At 40.5% G+C, this 14,150-nt stretch overlaps 2 long non-coding RNA genes across 2 annotated transcripts in view; one reads left to right on the top strand and one right to left on the bottom strand.

Moving 5' to 3' along the window:
• LOC147029635 (uncharacterized) overlaps positions 1-8,091 on the top strand; it is a 94,555-nt gene extending 86,464 nt beyond the window's left edge. The window contains exons 3-4 of the long non-coding RNA XR_015055993.1: positions 1,546-1,672; positions 4,419-8,091. This is a non-coding gene — a long non-coding RNA (uncharacterized LOC147029635). The remainder of the gene's footprint in view (positions 1-1,545; positions 1,673-4,418) is intronic.
• LOC147029634 (uncharacterized) overlaps positions 1-12,745 on the bottom strand; it is a 66,781-nt gene extending 54,036 nt beyond the window's left edge. The window contains exons 1-4 of the long non-coding RNA XR_015055992.1: positions 12,376-12,745; positions 11,899-12,008; positions 8,083-9,508; positions 7,646-7,745 (exon numbers count right to left, since the gene is read on the bottom strand). This is a non-coding gene — a long non-coding RNA (uncharacterized LOC147029634). The remainder of the gene's footprint in view (positions 1-7,645; positions 7,746-8,082; positions 9,509-11,898; positions 12,009-12,375) is intronic.
• Between the last annotated feature and the right edge of the window lie 1,405 nt (positions 12,746-14,150).

Genomic DNA, 14,150 nt, shown 5'->3' with positions numbered 1-14,150 from the left:
TTGTGCTCTCTTTTCTACATTTCATCCTTGATTCCAGGGAGACAAACAAAAACTGCCATTCAACCTAAATTCATAGATAAACCAACTGCACGTCAAAGAAGGTCATCTGGAGCATTTATCGAGAGATGGAGAAGAAGAAAACTGCATTCCGAGATTAAATTCAATGTCCTGCAGTCGAGTGGGTAACCTGCCCCCCCCACCCCCACTCCGCCTCCGCCAGCAGGAATTGATTGTGGCTGTAAACTCGCCACGGATTTGCTGTTCTCCATCCATTTTGGAAGAACAAGAGAGCATAGTTGGAATGCCAGAGCAGGGAATGAAGTGCAAGGCACATACATATACAGTGCCTATAGAAAGTCCACACCCTCTTTCAAAATTTTCACCTTTGTTGCCCTAAAGCCTGGAATTAAATTGCATTAAATCGGACTCTTTCCACATTTATTTACACATCATAACCCACAACTTCCAAATGATAAACAAATTTTACAAATTTCAGAAAATTCATCAATAATACAAAACTAGAATATCTTGGTTGGATAAGTATCCACTTCCTTGAATTAATACTTGGTGGAAGCACCTTTGACAGTCATTACAGCTGTTAGTCTGTTGGGATAGCTCTCTGCCAACTTTGCACAGCTTGATTGGGCAATATTTTTCCATTCTTCTGAACAAAATTGTTCAAACTCAGTCAAGTTGTGTGGGGAGCGTTGATGGGCAGCAATCTTCAAGTCGTGCCACAGATTTTCCATTGGATTAAGGTTGGGGCTCTGACTGGGCCACTCAAGGACATTTATCTTTTTGTTCCTTAACCACTCCAATGTAGCTTTGTCTGTGTACTTCAGGTCGTTGTCATGCTGAAAGGTAAACTTCCATCCCAATTTCAGCTTTCTTGCAGAGGGCAGCAGGTTTTCCTTGAGGATTTTTCTCTTTTTTCCATCCATTTTCCCTTCCAACATGACAAGTGCCCCAGTCCCTGCTGATGAGAAACTTCCCCATTACGTGATGCTGCCACCACCATTCTTCACAGGAGGCATTGTGTTCTTTGGGTGATGTGCTGTGTTTGGGTTTGTGCCAAATGTGATATTTTGCATTTAGGCCAAAAAGTTCCATCTTGGTTTCATCAGACCACAAAACATTTTGTCACACGGCTTCAGAATATCTGGAGTGTTTTTTAGCTGACCTCAAACAGGACTCAAGGTGGACTTTTTGAGTAATGGCTTCCTTTTTGCCACCCTACCGTACAGACCAGACTTGTGGAGTGCTTGGGATATTGTTTACACATTTCCACAGTGACCAGTCTTTGCTATAAAGGCATGCAGCTCTTTCAAAGTTGGCATTGGCCGCTTGGTGGCCTCTCTGATCAGTGTCCTCCTTGCTTGGTCATCCAGTTTGGAGGGATGGCCTGATCTAGGCACGGTCTTGGTGGTACCATACACCTTCCACTTCTTATTGATTGTCTTGACAATGCTCCAAGGGATATTTAAGGCCTTTGAGATATTTTTATACCCAACCCTTGATCTGTGCCTTTCCACAACTTTATCCCAGAGGTCTTTGGAAAGCTCCTTGGTGCTCATGATGGAGTCTTTGCTGTGAAATCCACTACCCAGCAGAGGAGACCTGCAGGAACAGCTGATTTTATTCTGAAGTAATCAATCACTACAATTTAACACAGGTAGAGGTCAATTAACTTGGTGTGTGATTTTGAAGGTGATTGGTTACACCTGAGCTAATTTACAATTGCTATTATAAGCGGGGTGGACACTTATCGAACCAAGATATTCTAGTTTTGTATTTTAATGAATTTTCTGAAATTTGTAGAACTTGTTTTTCATTTGAAAGTTGTGGATTACAATATGTAAACTAGAGGGGGAGCACTCGGTAGAGGGCAAAACCTCCGCCGTCAATACTGCTGGGTCACTGAAGTGAACCTGATATCCTATTCATTCAATTTGACGTCAACAGTGCTCACAGAGTTATAGTTTGCAACTTTCCCTTTTACTTTTAACTTTTACATACTCAATTCATTCATCATAACTAGATTCCTTGAGACAGAAATTGATTTTACATGGGTATATCCACCTGAAGTTCCAAAATCAGCCGCAATTATAATTTTGGCATGTTTTTTTTTTGTTGGAAATCACTTATAACATGTAGAAATGCAAAAAAAAATATATTGAAATTTTGTTGAAAAAAAGTTGCAATTTTTTTTTTTTCTCTAACAATTTTTATTTTTATTTTGGTTGGAAATCACTTAAAACATGTAGAAATGCAAAAACAAAAATTCAAATATTTTTTCAAAATGTCCGCCATAACAGTCATATTGGATTTTGGACCAAGTCCAAAATCTAATGGCATGATCCTTGGACCATACCTAACCCCCCCCCCCCCCCACCAAGTTTCGTCGAAATCCGTCGGAGTTTTTCCGTAATACTGTTCACAAACAAACAAACAGAGAGGGGTGAAAACAGTAACCTCTGTCCATCTTCGATGGCGGAGGTTAATAAAGGTGGAAAAAATCTGATGGTGTTACCATACACCCTCGACTTCCAGCGTATAGTGATATCATACATCTTGCAATTTAATTCCAGGCTATAATGCAACAAAATGAGAAAACTTTGAAAGGGGTGCTGACTTTCTATCGGCACTGTGCACGCACACACACACACACACACACACACACACACACACACACACACACACACACACACACACACACACACACACACACACACACACACACACACACACACACACACACACACACACACACACACACACACACACACACACATCCATCCATCAACCATGATGCAAATACAATGTTAGCTTTCTTAAGGACTCGGATTCGCTTCACAACAACAACTTATGATGTGACTTGCGCAATTAAGATACATAATAACATATTGGTGAAATTAATTTACCTCCCAATAGTCCAAATTAAGTTTCAGCAATTATTTCAGCCTAAATTAATTTCAGCAAATAACATCCTTTGCAACAATTCCCCAACTCCAAATCATGCGTCATTGAAATCTGATGAGACTAATCGAATTTCACGAGGTATTTTTTGTGAGAGAGTGACTGCAGTTACTACTTTTTCAATTCCACCTCATCTCTAATGAGGAAGCCTTCAAGTTCACATCTCAAAGTTAATTTATAAGACTTTCTCCAAGGTCAACCATGATGTTATAACTTTGTCTGATAGTAAGAAAGATGTAAAGGTATTGGGAATGCATAAGTTTGTCTGCAATTATCTACTATAAATGGATGAGTTGTGTGTGATGTTTTTTGTGTCGGTTGATTACGTAGTCTATCAATTAATTACGTACTACTGGAATGCACCTTTGAACCTTTTAAACTGTTGAGATGCTTTCGACCTTTGACGACCCTTTAACACCCCCAAGAGACTTAAGGCCCAGATGACCCAAAAGACCCCTATAATGCTGTAGTCCCTTTAAGACTCAACTATAAATTGTGTGTGTGTGTGTGTGTGTGTGTGTGTGTGTGTGTGTGTGTGTGTGTGTGTGTGTGTGTGTGTGTGTGTGTGTGTGTGTGTGTGTGTGTGTGTGTGTGTGTGTGTGTGTGTGTGTGTGTGTGTGTGTGTGTGTGTGGGGCATGTTTTTTGTGGAGTTCTTCTGGAATGTATTGATGTGGAATGTGATACACTGAAATGATCGTCATGATCTCTTAAGTTGATTAGGTGAATTAACTGCAAATAACCCAGAAGAATTCCCATGTTTTAAAAGCACACCATATGAAGGTGTATCTGACAGCTTAATAGGTCCTTCCACAGGATGGCATTGTATTTACAAAATAAATAACAAAAATAATGATAATATTGTAACAAAACATTAATTAACACTTATAATACCAACAACAATTGTAGTATCATTTGACAATAATAATAACAAACGTATAATCTTCCCTGGCCCAAATTAATCTGGGTTTGGCGAAAGGGAAGCTCATGCTCAAGCAGTACAGCAGGCAGGTATGCTACAAGCCTATGAAGATCAATGAAAATTTGGTTCAACGGACCAATGGGCCCACGAGTTGTAACAAAACAAGAGACTTTAAAAGAGCCCGTTGCCTCTCTCTCCCCACCAAACCAAAATGTCAATAGAAAATGGTTATGTAGAATTGCAAAAGTTAAAATTGCTAAAAAAAATTCACATTTAATTAATGCTTTAATGGATGGAAAAGCATGAAAAAGTGATATATCTTAGGCTTTAAAAACCCAAGTATGAAAGTGTTGAAGTGAGTCTTGTACTCTCTTCAGGTGAGCCCATATCTTTAAATGTAAAAATACAGGTAAGTAGAAGTTTGTGTGAAGAGAGTCACCAACGTCCCAAAATGGCATTTCGATACAACGATGTCATTGGCACTTTGGTTCAGCAGTTCAGTTTGGTTTCTTCTTGTTGCAGGGAAAGCTTGTTGATGGAAATAGAAGCTTCCTTTGCTGTACTTGAACCAGTATCCAGCCCAAAACTTCCCCGATTCTCTTGTCAGGTCCATCAAAACCCATTTTCACCATCTATCTCTTACTAACAAAGCTTCCAAATACCATTGAAAGAAAGAAAAAAAAAAGAACACTTCTGTCGTTCATGTTTGCATTCTTATGATAATTTTACAATTCACCAGGTACTGCTCTATCTTTAGAACTTCCTCTATGGTTATTACATCGACACTGCAGGTGGAGGGGATGAAAATGAAAAAAAAGAGATGGCAGCCAGAAGGATTGAAAAGAAGGAAGGGAATTCAAAGAAGATTGTTCTGTTCTTGTGTATGGCAGCTTGGCTGCCACATCGCTATTATTTTGTTGGAGTGCAGCTGTGTTGCTAATGTTGTGCCCCTATACCAGTACACTGCTACTCATTTTGCCAACCTCAGAAGGGTAACAGGTTGAGTCAACCCCACCTGGTGCTAATTCAGTGGCCAACAGGGCTTAAACTTATGAATGTAAAATCCCAAGCCAGCCAACTTAACCACTAAGACAACACCAGGCTTAATTAGAAAATATGTTAACAAATTTGTGTTTATAACATACAATCATGTAAAATGCTTGGTCGGTCAAAAATTTGAAATTACCAAATTGCTGTTTCCATGGCAACTATTGTTTATTTGGATTTTGCAAGTATGGTGCTATGCACGACATCTTTCTTGTTTGTCTGTAAACAGGATATCTAAAAGAGTTATAGACAGATTCGGACAGAACTTGGTGAACAGATTGGATGTGTGACATGGACGAATTGATTAGATTTTGGTGAAGATCCGGATCGGGATCGGGATACCATAAAAATTTTTTTTGTGATTCTTCATTGAAAGATAAGGCGAAAAAGTACATAAAGCACAATATCTCAAAAAGTTATGGACTGACTCAGATGGAATTTGGTTGTCAGGTTTGGTGTATGACATGGGCGAATTGGTTCAATTCTGGAGAAGATCCGGATCTGGATCCGGATACAAGAATTTTATAAGTGATCCTTCACCATTGAGAGATAGGGCCAAAAACGACATATATCATGATATTTCAAAAAGTTGTGGACGGATTATGACAACACTTGGTGGATGAGTTGGTTAGGTGACAAGAGCAAGCCGATTGAATTTTGGTCAGTTCTGATCCAGATCCTATCATTGGGATATAAAACGCAAGTTGTTCAGCCTGGTGGAGATATGTGCTCCTCCGAGTGCCGTTCTAGTTGTTCTTGTTCTCCGGCCCTCTCATATTATCAAATGGCATTCCATCCCATCACCAATCCTTGACGGGTATATCTGTTAGCATTTCATAAACAGATGGCCTCCTGCCTGATATTCATCATTGACCCTCATTCGACCATCTTCAAAACTTTCCACCGGCTTGTATGCAATTCTGTGGTTCTTTTCGAATGTTGCATTGATTTTGATCTTGCTTGGATTTTGTTCGGTTTCATAACTTTGAAAAAGTTTTTCTTAACATAAACACAACAACAATTTCGATAACAAGAAGTTAGACCATTTTTTGTCAATTACTGATCTGTGTAATGTGGATAGATGAAGGTTTGGGTTGTCCGGTGGTAGCTCTTGAAGCTAGTTAAGCCACCATTTTATCCTGCACAATATCATTAAGCCTTTCGATGGTTCATTAACCAGAGTATCTGAATCCTGGTAAATTGTATCTCTTTGATGTTTTTTTTTTTTTTTCACCAGCAACTCGGCTTTTATGTTCAGGAGAGGCGAGACTGTCTATTCGTTTTATCGTCATACTATCACTGTTTTGTCTTTGCAAGTAAAAAATAGTAAAACGATTCGTTAACTTTGTCTTATGAACAATACTTTAAAGTGGTGGATCATGGCTTTGGTACATTTATAATTTGGTAGAAGGCTGTTGCAGAAAATAAATATTTCCCCACATGGTACAGATGAAACCGATAACAAGAACAACACAAATAACCCAACTGATGCCACCTGCAGGATGGCATTGTGGTGGTTCCAGGTGAACATGACGTTTCAGGTGATGTATTCTCTGATGATGAATACCGTTTTTCTTTTGAACGTTTATTCGATTGATGGTCTTTGTCTGACAGGGTGGTGAAAAGTAAATGCACTTACCTTTATATTCTAGTATGGGCTTGATTCTTGACAAGACAATGAACTGTCAGATTGATGCTTCACAGCGCAGTGCAAGGACGGTGCATCACAAAATTGGATGTTAATCTGTATGTTCTGTCTGATGGCATGAGTTGGTGGACGTTAAAAATTCACTGCGTCTTTTACAAAGAGTAGGTGAGCTATCCCCGGAATCCTGAACAAATTACAAATTCCTGCCATAACTATCTTAAGTCGAGTGTCAGGAGCTGACCAGCCAGTTGGTGAATGGCTTTGGTGAAATGCTTTCCCTAACTGACCCCACAATAAGGTGGGAATACTAGCAAGCCTATAAGGCAGTTGTTGTAGTCAAGTGGTGGCTTTGTGTGCACAGTGAGAAATGTTAGCGGCACAAACGCACAATTTCCACTTTCCCACCGATGAGCGCTCCAGAAATGTTCTGTTACTCTCAGTGGACTGTTACAGCTCAGTGGGTGCAAACGTTTAAATTCATTGCCGACATCTTGCAGCTCTTACAAATGTACATCGTTGTGTAGTTTTGAAAGCTTGCAGCTACTCACGCCATCTTTAGAATTTATTATGAGACATCATATTGCCATTGTGTAAATACAAGATTGGACAGATTTTGTCAACCACCCTACAATACATCCTCCATTTGTAATCTGCCTTACTCGTACCTCTTCCCAAACTTCTTTTCCTTTGATTTTCCCTTCCCCTCCAGCTCCTTTATCATATCATATATAATATTTTTAAATTAAATTATCTTTTCACAATGTGCAACATATTCAACATCCCTCATCGATATATTTTCATTATCATCATCTTCCTTTGGCTGCATTCCATTCCTCCCACTTTCGTTCCACCTAACTTCGTGCAAGTTTGTTGGCTGTGCAAGTTTGATAAATGAACCTTTGTGTGAACCGTTTCAACAAGAGTCCTTGTTGCAATGCTTACTGGACATCCTATATATGCAACCATTGTGCTTCGTTTCTCGGAAATAGAGATGACGGAAGAAAACTTGCCGATAAACAGCTCGACTTCATCCAAATAATCGCAAATCACGCACCTTCAGGCTGTTGGCAGAGGGTACCTATTTCAGATTTATCCCACTCCGTACTTGTGAAATGGAAAGCGATTCACTTTCTCAGCAGTTCCTTGTGAAGTTGCTGAAACAGACAGAGCATTTCTTTTTTCCATCGCACGTGACATTTTTCATTTCTATCAGCTGGCATAGAACTGCCTTTTGAACTTCTGCAAAGTCCCAGACGATGTTTATATTTTCTCTGCATGTTGTAGATTTATACCCAACGTATTTTGACAAACTGTCCACTTCTTCCTTAAGCAACATTCTATCACCATCAGTGTACCATACTGTGAACAGAGTGTCGATGCTGCCGAAGCAATCTCTTGGCAAAGCTTAAGCGAGGAAGTTTGCCTTTGCCCTCCCAGCAGTAAGTTCGGACATGAATTTGTAATTTGTTCAGGTTGCCGACGATGCCTCACCTCCTATTTGTGAAGGAAACTGTGGGATCTCTTGTGTCCAACGATGCCTGGGTAACACTGTCGGATGGGTCCTTTGGCTAAATGTCCATGCAGTGGACAGTGCACACATTGATACCTTGTCCTGCATACAAAACGCCAGGATGACCGTTTACAGCTGGGGTGAGATTCGAACCTTGGCTCGAAAGCTCAGAAGGTGCATATTTCTGGGCTTCCCTGCCAGAAACAGTAGCATCATGTATCGTTAATTAAATATTGGTGTTTTATTGTTTCCTTACTTCTATATTTGTTCTTTCATGACATGCTTCCCAAATGTGCCCTTTTATATAATGTGAGCACTCGATGAAATAAGCTGATTCGTTTTAACAACAGAATTGTTTTACAATAAAAAACCAAATTTCTAGAACAATGGTTTCTTAATGTACATAAAACAACAAGCAATTTGATGGCCTCAACAAAAAATCCATTAAAAAAAAAAACCTTTTTCAAGATAAACTCAAATTCTAATGCTAACATCATAAGAATACAAAGCGAAAGACAAATGTAAGTTTAAAAGAATTTCTTGTAATGAAATGGTCAGCTGAGCTGAGTTGTGTTGTGAACGGCTCGAAGATGACTTCCAGATGAACGAGGGGATTTTTGAAGGTTGCCTGCATTTCACGGGCTGGGTAATGCAAACGCCGTGTTTTGCTTCAATGGCCATTTCCAGAGCCTTGGCCGAGAAACAGCTGTACTGGATTAGCACCTTTGATATTTCCAAAAATTGAAACCAACATCCAAAACTACTCCAGCGGAACGATCACAATGTCCAATAAATAATTGGAGTCGGTAAAGTGCTCAGTCTCAAAGATACACTCATTGCAGAGATCATGTTGACTAAAGGCACAAAATATTTGTAATAAATCTGAAATCGCTCTCTCCCTCTCTCCGACGAAAGAGTTAATGCCCGAAACGTCAGCTTCTCCTTGCTTCCAACGGAAGTTAGCGTACCTCATTCGACATCCTGTTGATTTCATCCTTTATATCTGAAATCCCAATCGCACTGATTTCCAAGGATCGGGGCGTGTTGGATCATTTAGTGTTGTGGCCTTGAATTTCATTCTGGTCTGGGACTTGTTCTTTAAGCACCCTGTACATTATGTCCCATCGTCGTGCAAAGGCACAAGGGGATGGCAGAGGCACTCAAGTGGCCAAAGGCACAAGCACGAGAACAATCAGATCAATCGTGTTCATTATCCCTGAACAGCCCTGCAGGAGCCAACCTCAAAGAGAGTCCCAATGCCTGCTCCATTTCTAGCTGGTCACCTCGATCGGCATTGACAGCAACGATGCAGAAGCTTATTCTGCTGAAATGGTCGGACGTGCAAGCCTCCTCCCAATCACACAATCTACACCGCCATGTTGCTGCATCGCTCCTCGCAGCTTCCACCTCGAGGGGAATGGAAAGTGAAAGGCACTCAAGTGTAAGAAGATTGCAGCTTCCAATCATCATCTGCAAAACTCGTTTTCATTCAAAGCGATAAAATATCCTTCGTGATTAAAAAAATAAAAATCTTGCTGACTTTTCGAGAGTCCTGGGGATTTGCAGAATGCTTATGACAAATGATTGAAATCGTGTCGCAAGTATCTGGCAGCATGTACCGTATCAATCATCACGTTGATGGGTCTACTCGAAGCCTTCAGGCCATAACACCTCCTGTCCTCACTGTGACATCATTGTTAACCGGGTGTGTTTATTCATTACAACAGGAGACGAATGGAAATGCCAATTTGGGCCACTGATGGGGTATGGAAATGGATTTACACTTTTCTGTATTTTTTGTCGATGCATTGTCAGAAAGTCGAGACGTTTGGTCCACCTGGTCAGGACAGTTCAGAGACTTGTCAGTAATCATACTCGTAATGAAACGGTTCAAAAGGTAAAAATAATTGGACAGCTCAAAAGGTAAGTGTGCTATTTCTGCACCATCATGTTGGACCATTATAAACATGTTGGTATATAAGATTAAACTTTATTATTGATTTGACAAAAATCTGGTTGTAGTTGCAAATACACATATTCTAAACTGAAGACACCACCAAGCAGTAGTGTATCTGCTCAGAAGGCACAGCTCAGACCAGATGTTGTTTCGGCCAGGGAATGGTCTTCCGTCGCAAATGAAGATCACTCGGTGGTCGAAATGTCAGATCTTAGCCTTATCCACGGGGCAGAGAGATTACTTGGAGCTACCTTCAGCTTTAAACGTTGTTTTAAACAAAATAATATTGATTTCTAAACAAAATAATATTGCCATGGAAAAAAAACAAGGAAAGTCAACTTAAATATACTTCGCACAAAGCAATAATTTAGATGTTTCTCAATTCGAAGCTTGTTTGGGGTAATTTTTGTGAAAAGGTGATTGTAATTATTCCGAAAATGTATATACATTTACATTATGTGTGATTGTTACTTTAAATAAGGATTATAATGCATGGAGTGGAGGATTGCATTATGGGATTCCAACAGGACTTTAAGCTGGATGTCAGGTCTGAAATTTGGATGATGAAGATTTCATGATATTTTGGAATACCAACTCTTAATTCTGTACCGGACGAGCTAGCCTAGACTACAGGTTTACCTAGATTAGAGGTAGGATAGCCGAGACTAGAGGTTTACCTAAACTTGAGGTTTTACCTAGGTTTACCTAGGTTTACCTCGAGACCTCGAGATCTCAACCTCGAGACCAAGGTAAAGGTTTACCTTTACCTAGGTTTACCTCTAGATAGACGTCAAGGTTTACTGAGACTAGACTAGAGGCAGATAGATTGTCGAGGTGTTCCAAGATGAGAGGTTTTCCGAGACTAGAGGTTTGCCTAGACGAGAGGTAGGATAGCCGACACTGGAGGTTTACCTAGAATAGAGGTAGGATAGCGTCAACTTGAGGTTTACCGAGACAAGAGGTAGGATAGCGTAGACTCGCTTTTCCTTGACTCGAGGTTTGCCTAGACTAGAGGTGGGATAGCCGAGACTAGAGGTTTACCTAGAATAGAGGTAGGATAGCGTCGACTTGAGGTTTTCCTCCACTTGAGGTTTACTGAGACAAGAGGTAGGATAGCGTAGACTCGAAGTTTTCCTTGACTCGAGGTTTGCCTAGACTAGAGGTGGGATAGCCGAGACTAGAGGTTTGCCTAGACTAGAGGTAGGATAGCAGAGACTCGAGGTTTGCCTAGACTAGAGGTAGGATAGCGGAGACTAGAGGTTTTTCTAGACTAGAGGTTTACCTAGACTAGAGGTGGGATAGCCGAGACTCGAGGTTTACGTAGATGAGGTAGGATAGCGTAGATTCGAGGTTTGCCGAGACTAGAGGTGGAATAGCTGAGACTAGAGGTTTACCGAGACTAGAGGTTTACCGAGACTTGAGGTTTACCGAGACTAGAGGTAGGATCACGTAGACTCGAGGTTTTCCTAGACTCGAGGTTTGCCTAGACTAGAGGTAGGATAGCGGAGACTCGGGGCTTTTCTAGACTCGAAGTTTTTCTAGACTCAAGGTTTTTCTAGACTAGAGGTGGGATAGCCGAGACTAGAGTTTTACGTAGACGAGGTAGGTTTTCCTAGACTCGAGGTTTTCCTAGACTCGAGGTTTGCATCGACTCAAGGTTTGCACACTTGCCTTTGAGCTGTTTAGTCTGAGTTCAAATCTTAACCCACCTATAAACTTGCATCCTGGTGTTTTACATGCAGAGCAATTCATCATCAGGTGTTGCATTCATCCAAAGGTCTCTTCCATTTCCCTTACGAAGGTTTCCTACACCTGCTGAGACCGTGTTTCCAGCCTTTACCTGTCCTTTTGCCGTGGTGTTTTTTGTTGTCGTCCCACTCCTTCCCCTTTCATACAATTTGTCGGTTGATTCATTGCCCTATCATTCCGATCTTCCATGAGCCTCCATATCTGTATTCAAAAAATAAAAAGTTTTCATGGTGTCACAAAGTCTCATGCAATTTCTTGAGAAAACACTGACCTTTGACGCAACAAAATATTTGTTGTGACTTTTCTTCACATATTGATAAAGCATGAGTTAATCATAAAAGGAAGTTAATTTCTACCTAACATAATACCACATCACATCCTTGCTCAATGTCTTCAGAAATATCCTTTAGAACATGGAACAAAAAAAAAAAACAGTCTACACAAATCTGTCCGTGTCTTATTAACACATTTATCGTGCCGTGATACACAGAGTCAAACGATAGGGTTTAATCAACTGGAAGTTGTCAAAGGTTATGCTCACTGCCGTGGGAAGCAAAGTGAAGCTCACGTTTCGGGTGCTCGTCCTTCCTCGGAGCCTCTGCCATTCGTTAGTAAAACGTGTCGATCAAAATATCCGACGACATGTTGATTCGAGCATTGACTTCCAGTACTCCTCCAAACACTGACTGATGTAACAACTTTTGTAAATCCCTTGGAAAAGTCCTTTGTTAAGAAGTAGGGAACCGACTACACATCTTTATTAACCGAGAGGGTAGGTTGACTTTCTTCCAAAAACCATGACGGTGGAAGAAAGTGTCATTGATAACCATGAACGCAATGACTCCAGAGTGACCACTGGTCAACATAGCATTCGGTCTTCACTGACGCTTCTCTCAACAAGCAATTTCTTGCTTGTAATGCTCCTTCGATGGTGGACATGATTTCTCTTGCTTCGGATGAGTGGTCAGCTTTGATTAGACGTCTGCTTGTAAGACTGCCCCCTTCTGATACAGAACTGTATTGCCAGTCTTATGTGCTACTTCTCCAAAGAGGAAAGATAAAATAACACCGACATTCCAGGTCTTGTATTTATTGGAAGGAAGGAAGACTTTGTCAAGAATAGAATAGAATTGTCAAGTCAAGAATAGAATGTCAAGAATAGAGTCAATCTGCATTGATGGACAGATCAAACAATGGGTTTATCAACACAGGGTAGATGATCTGATGAAAGGTTATTGCCTGAAACGTCAGCTTTCCTGTGCTTCCCACTGTGTTGAGCTCACCCTTGTCAACCCTCAGTTGATAAAACAATATTTTTATTATGTCAGAAAAACAGTTGACAACCGCTACCACGACTGCTACTACTCCTGCTATGACTACTACGACTACATTTTTAATGGCAAAACTTATTATTATCTTCTTGTGGGGGTCAGCAGTGGAAATCTTTTGGCCCAAATAGTCTTTCATTAACCTGACTATCCTACCTCACTCAACCTGTTCGCTTGGCCAGGGTTGACGTTTGACTGGAGGTGGGAATAATTTGTAATGTGTTGGGGGTGCCAGAAATCCCTCCCCTATTCTTCACGAAAGGCACCATCAGTTCTTCAACGTTCACCAACTAATGGCTAGAAAGCAAAGTATGTTTGGATTGCAGACATGACAATCTGTTCCCACACTGCTGAAGATGCTGAGTTGTTTTACCTTGAATCTTCATTACTAAACCTCACAAATAATGTCACTTTTCACGGCTCCCATTACCCAAAAATGACGACTTATCGGAAAAAACCCCCCGGTCTTTTTGGTGTCGCTTTCGCAAGGGAATTGCATTTCTGAGCATTCTTTCCTTTGGATGAGGACATTCTGTCTTCTCGGCATTGATAATGTGGTTTTTGTTGAAAAGAGTATACCATTGTGTGCCAATAGCTTGCCCAAATTTCCTGCCTTTTGATGAAAAATAATTTGTAAGTTGATTAGAGAGAGGGTGTGTGTATATGAAGTTGATGGTAAGAAGTGTAATTTGTTCACACACAAATGGCAATTAAAATGATATATTAACTTAGAGCATAAATGGAACACATGCATGATGGCCCTTTTGGAGAAAGCAAAGTTTGTTCGGATAGTGTGCGCCCTCTGCAGGATTCTCGAAGGTCGAGTTAATAGTACCATATGATTTAGAGACCGACACAAAAACGAGACGAGTGTGGAAAAAGAACAACCCTCATAACCGATGTTTGCAAATAATCCAATCTTGCACTGTACATACTCATCTTGTGTATTTATTGTGTCAAGAGTGCATCATCCTTTTGCCGAAACTGATATGGCACAACAACCAAACATGCCAGT

The sequence above is a fragment of the Eptatretus burgeri genome, chromosome 3 (assembly GCF_056783735.1).
Source record: "Eptatretus burgeri isolate ZD-2024b chromosome 3, Ebu_testis_v1, whole genome shotgun sequence".
In the NCBI taxonomy this organism is placed as follows: domain Eukaryota; kingdom Metazoa; phylum Chordata; class Myxini; order Myxiniformes; family Myxinidae; genus Eptatretus; species Eptatretus burgeri.
This window is presented reverse-complemented; position numbering and strand designations above follow the sequence as displayed.